Source organism: Trachypithecus francoisi, unplaced genomic scaffold (genome assembly GCF_009764315.1).
Source record: "Trachypithecus francoisi isolate TF-2019V2 unplaced genomic scaffold, Tfra_2.0 Lachesis_group2, whole genome shotgun sequence".
Lineage (NCBI taxonomy): Eukaryota > Metazoa > Chordata > Mammalia > Primates > Cercopithecidae > Trachypithecus > Trachypithecus francoisi.
Window position 1 is genome coordinate 154,026,800 of NW_022681465.1, and position 6,391 is coordinate 154,033,190.

The window sequence follows — 6,391 nt, forward strand, 5'->3', positions numbered from 1 at the left end:
CAGGTATATCTCCTAGCCTCTCTGTGTTCTTGACATGGAGTTGTAATTAAAAATAGCTTATGTGAGGCTGTGGACCCGGGATCTGTCCAAGCTCCAGCCATTTCTCAGATACTGCCTGGGATCTGCCACAGATGGGGATTCTTAGTCAACCACACCATTTATTGAACACCTGCTTGGGTTATTGGCCTGCTCCAGATCATAATGGGGGCCAGAGGAAAAGACAGATTGGTTCTTTTCTTCTCTTTTTTTTTTTTTTTTTGACTCAGAGTCTCGATCTGTCTAGAGTGCAGTGGTGTGAGCTTGGCTCACTGCAACCTCGTCCTCCCAGGTTCAAGCAATTCTCCTGCCTCAGCCTCCCAAGCAGCTGGGACTACAGGCGTGTGCCACCATGCCCAGCCAATTTTTATATTTTTATTAGAGACAGGTTTCACCATATTGGCCGGGCTGGTCTCGAACTCCTGACTTCAGGTGATCTGCCTGCCTCAGCCTGCCAAAGTGCTGGGATTACGGGTGTGAGCCACTATGCCTGGCCCAGAGATTGTTCTTGATCTCAGGGAATTTGTAATCCTATTGGGATAAGGACACACCCACCCATGCAAAGTATAATAGTTGGAAGAATGTAATTATAGAGCTCTGGACATCTGTCTATTAATTGATTCGCTCACTCTTTCTTTTTTTTTTTTTTTTGAGGCGGAGTCTCGCTCTGTCGCCTGGACTGGAGTGCAGTGGCCAGATCTCAGCTCACTGCAAGCTCCGCCTCCCGGGTTTAAGCCATTCTCCTGCCTCAGCCTCCACAGTAGCTGGGACTACAGGCGCCCGCCACCTCGCCCGCTAGTTTTTGTATTTTTAGTAGAGACGGGGTTTCACCGTGTTAGCCAGGATGGTCTCGATCTCCTGACCTCGTGATCCGCCCGTCTCGGCCTCCCAAAGTGCTGGGATTACAGGCTTGAGCCACCGCGCCCGGCCACTCTTTCAATAAGCATCTGATGAATGCTGACTCTGCAAGACACTGTTCTGTGTGCAAGAGATTCCAGGATAAAAGGACTCGGATCCTATGTTCAAACCTTTTACACACCAGAGCAGGGAAGCAGACAACAGTCCATAAGAGCAGTGCAGTATGACAAGTGATATATAATAATTACGATAATCCTTTTTTTTTTTGGAGACAGAGTCTCTCTCTGTCACCCAGGCTGGAGTGCAGTGGCATGATCTTGGCTCACTGCAACCTCTGTCTCCCAGGTTTAAGCAATTCTCCTGCCTCAGCCTCCCAAGCAACTGGGATTACAGGCTCACGCCACCACGCCAGGCTAATTTTTTGTATTTTTAGTAGAGACACAGTTTCATTATGTTGGCCAAGCTGGTCTTGAACTCCTGACCTCAGGTGATCCACCCGCCTCAGCCTCCCAAAGTGCTGGGATTATAGGCGGGAGCCCCCATGCCTGGCCCTAATTGTGATGATCCTCATTTATGGAGCCCATATTGTGTGCCAAGTACTACTGTGCATTAACTGTGTGCAAATACAGCCATTAATTCATTTAATCCTCCAGCAACATTTGAGTTTGTGAATCACAAGCTGTTAATATGTGACCTTGGGCTTAGCCTCACTGGGCCTCACTATCCATATCTGTAACATGGAAAACCATGGCACCCACCTCATGAGGAATGAGATAATCCATGTAAAAGCATTGTAGCTGACACACAGTAAAAACTCACAAAAGTTAACAATTACGTGTTTTTGTAGAGAATTTGGACATTACAGACAATTCTAAAGAAGAAAGCAAAATCTTTAAGCTCCCACTGTCAAGTGTCCAGACTGCTCCCTGCATATCTGTGACCTTGAGAATCTATGGGCATGTGTAATGTTACATAAGTGGGGTCACACACTGGATAGCAAAGTGTAAGTCACAGACATCGTTCAGCATCCGTGAGTAGAGTTGACCTATATCATTCTATTTATCATCTGCATGACATGAACTTATATTAATGCATATTCATACATGCATAGTTTATTTAACCAGTTCTGTGTTGATGGATATTTGGTTGTCTTCCTATTTCTTCTCTGAGCCAAGTTTAAGGCAGCGAGGGAGGTGACTGTGGGTAGGATGTACACAAAGCTGCCAGAGTGGTGGGTGGAATCTGTAAGTCTCTCTAGATACATTCTTGTATTCCCGTAGCCTGCACAGCCCCAGGAAATGCTCAGCCAGGCTGCCTCCCTGAAAACTCCAGTGGGACACTGAGTTGACCTTCCTTCTTCCCCTCTCAGGAAGATCTCTGAGCAGTCAAGTCCTCTCCATTTGCCCTGGCTTCATTAACCTGGGGCTGGGGGTGTGAATGGTATAGTCATTTCTTGCTAAGTACTTGAATTAGACTAATAGGTCATGTATGCTTTTCTCTGAAAAAGGTCCAAATTTCTGGTAAACAACCAGACCACATTTCCAGCCCAGGGCCCAGAGCCAAGACCCTGGGTCAGGGTGCAGTGGCTGAACTGAAGCTTTTAATGGTATCATGGCTGTCTGGGATGGTTGACGCCATTAGACTAGCTTCTGGGCAACAAGGTAGGAAGGACTTTTGGTAGCAGTGGTAAATGGAGAGTGCTAAATTACGAGTCTCTCCATGGTTGGGGTGGATCAGACTATCTCCTAAACAACTATTTCCAAATTCATTCATTCATTCATTCATTCATTCATTCAACAAACCTTTAATAAGCACTTGTCTTGTCCCAGGTCTTGAGTATTTTTGCAGGAGATAAGATCTGGGCTGGGCACAGTGGCTCACGCCTGTAATCCCAACACTTGGGGAGGCCAAGGCAGGTGGATCACCTGAAGTCACGAGTTTGAGACCAGCCTGGTCAACATGGTGAAACCCCATCTCTGTTAAAAATACAAAAATTAGCTGCGTGTGGTGGCGGGCACCTGCAATCCCAGCTACTCAGGAGGCTGAGGCAGGAGAATTGCTTGAATCCGGGAGGCAGAGTTTACAGTGAGCCGAGATTGCTCCATTGCACTCCAGCCTAGGTGACAGGGTGAGACTCCATCTCAAAAAAAAAAAAGAAAAGAAAATCTGTCCCTGTCAAGTCATGAGCCATGGGTTTAATGAAGAGGCAGCCCGGGTCTGGCAACTGGACCCTAAGTTTGGGTTGTTGGGATTCTTCAGTTAGCCTGGTTGATTATCACACTCAGCTATTTGACATCAGGAAACGTTGTTCACATTTCTGAGCCACTGTTTCCTCACCTAGAGTGAGGATGCCAATGGAATACATAACTTAACAAGTTGCAGTCTTTGTTTTGCTTTGTTTTTAGTAAAGCAAATTAATTTCAGCCAAAAGACTAATTGGCAATATGAAATAATGCTGATATCAGTTGTAATAGTTTGGGTTGGTAATTTTTTGGCTTCCTATTTCTCTAAAAGCTTATAAGCATGAGTCATTTATGCTTATTTTGATCTCCATGTGTATTTAATTTAGATATTGGTAAAAATACTAACTCAGGTTTTGTTTTTTTTTTTTTGAGGCAGAGTTTTGCTCTTGTTGCCCAGACTGGAGTGCAGTGGCACAATCTCAGCTCACTGCAACCTCCGCCTCCTGGGTTCAAGCAATTCTCTTGCCTCAGCCTCCCAAGCAGCTGGGACTACAGGCATGCGCCACCACACCCAGTTAATTTTTGTATTCTTAGTAGAGATGAGGTTTCACCATATTGGCCAGGCTGGTCTCAAACTCATGACCTCATGATCCACCCGCCTCAGTCTCCCAAAGTGCTGGGTTTACGGGCATGAGCCCACTGCGCCCAACCTTTTTTTTTTTTTTTTTTTTTTTGAGACGGAGTTTGGCTCTGTCGCCCAGGCTGGAGTGCAGTGGCCGGATCTCAGCTCACTGCAAGCTCCGCCTCCTGGGTTTATGCCATTCTCCTGCCTCAGCCTCCCGAGTAGATTACAGGCACCTGCCACCTCGCCCGGCTAGTTTTTTTTTTTTTTTTTTTTGTATTTTTTAGTAGAGACAGGGTTTCACCATATTAGCCAGGATGGTCTTGATCTCCTGACCTCGTGATCCGCCTGTCTCGGCCTCCCAACGTGCTGGGATTACAGGCTTGAGCCACCGCGCCCGGCCCCTTTTTTTCTTTTTTTGAGACAGAGTCTCACTGTGTTGCCCAGGTTGGAGTGCAGTGGCATGATCTCGGCTCACTGCAACCTCTGCCTCACAGGTTCAAATGATTCTCCTGCCTCAGCCTCCCAAGTAGCTGGGACTGCAGGCACAGGCCACAACGCCTGGCTGATTTTTTTGTATTTTTAGTAGAGACGGGGTTTCATCATGTTGGCCAGGCTAGTCTCAAACTCCTGACCTCAGGTGATCCGCCCACCTTGGTCTCCCAAAGTGCTGAGATTACAGACATGAGCCACCTTACCCAGCCAGGTTGTTTTGAAGACTGGAAATTATGACACTCAGCATGGTGCCTGATATAGGATGGACACTCAGTAAACAGCAGCTATCATTATTATATACATCTGAGAGGGGACCTGTAGGTACCATGTATTCTGTTCTCTGCCCTGAAACAGTGGTGAGGTGATAGGGCTGATTCCCTCTCCAACTGTGGGCTCAATTCTGGGGGAGGCTGCCCCTGGGAGACTTGCTATTCAAGGTCTGAACTCCAGGCTAGAAGCTGCAGCTCTGGGCCTACTGCATAGGCCCTGAGGGACTTGGTACAAGTCATGAAGGCAGACTGAGTCTTTTGACTGAGAAAGTCAGCATCTTAGTCTGGTCTTTTGACTCCCAGGAACAGAAACATTGGAATTACTTAGTAAAAGGGGAGTATCATGCAACCCAATTCCAAGAATTTCAGCCAGGCTTTGAGGAAGCTGGAAGTGGTGAGTCAGGAACTGTCCCTTGAAGCCCTAGACATCTTGGACCATCTACTACCTTCTCTCTGCAGACCTACTTCCTCTGCATGGCCTTCTAGGTCCAATGGCTGTAGCTACCTGATCTCCCATCTCCATGCCAATTCCAAATTCACAGAGAGGAAATCAGATTGTCTGGGCTCAGGTTCTAGATTGACTTTTCTGGATCAAGTTTCCATCCCAGGCCTATTAGCTGGGTAAAGAAAGCCTAGGGACATTTATTACTAGAGTAATTACAGGATCCTGATCCCAGACTTATCAGTGGAGGGCAGCTGTCAGAGAAGGCAGTGCCGCTCCGCAGCACGCCCCAAAACATGGACTCTTGTTAGGCAATTGGGGTGGATCTTAACAGTCACCAGAGCTCTGGCTTTGCTGCTTCAGTGGCTTCCTCCCAGGCATAGGAGTGTCTTCTCTGTGTTTCCTTCTTAGATGCCCTGAAGGGGTGGAATGTAGGAACCCAGGTCACATGCTGTGACTCCTCTGGGTCTGAGAACCACCCTGCGAGCTAGATCTGAGTGGAGGTTCTTTATGGCTACAGAAAAAACCTTGCTACTGTGGGGCCTGCTAGATTTCTGGTCCTGGCAGTCGAAGAGTAAGGGAAGTGAAGGGGATCAGAATCTGCTACTGCAAAATATGTCATTTTGGCATAAGGAACATTTTGAGCTGAAAGTAATTGAGAGTCAACAGGAGCAAGAAGAGATCTCTCTCCTCTTATCTGCCTGAAAGCAGGGCATAGATTTTCCTTTGAAAAAGGTGTTCTCCCTATACTAGAGTGAGAAAAGTGACTCTTATCACCAAAAATGAGGAATTCGACCAGACGTGGTGGCTCATGCCTGTAATCCCAACACTTTGGGAGGCTGAGGTGGGTGGATCACTTGAAGTTAGGAGTTTGAGACAAGCCTGGCCAACATGGTGAAAACCCATCTCTACTAAAAATACAAAAATTAGCCAGGCGCCTGTAGTCCCAGATACTCAGGAGGCTGAGGCAGGAGAATCACTTGAACCCAGGAGGTGGAGGTTGCAGTGAGCCGAGATCACGCCACAGCAACACGGCGAGACTCTACCTCAAGGAAAAAAAAAAAAGGAAATCGACACCAAGATGAGTTTGAATAAACAGACCTTACTAAAATACCACTTATCTTCCATTTGTTCCCCCCATGTATTTCCTAGTCACTTCCCAACAATTCACTCTCCCTTGGAACCCAAATTGTCTTTCTTTCTTTACTTAAAAGGGTATATAAGGTCAGGCACAGTGGCTCACACTTGTAATCTCAGCACTTTGGAAGGCCCAGGTGGGCAGATCACCTGAGGTCGAGAGTTCAAGACCAGCCTGACCAACATGGAGAAACCCGGTCTCTACTAAAAATACAAAATTAGTCGGATGTGGTGGCACATGCCAGTAATCCCAGCTACTCAGGAGGCTGAAGCAGGAGAGTATCTTGAACCCGGGGAGTGGAGGTTGTGGTGAGCCGAGATCGCACCATTGCACTCCAGCCTGGGCAAT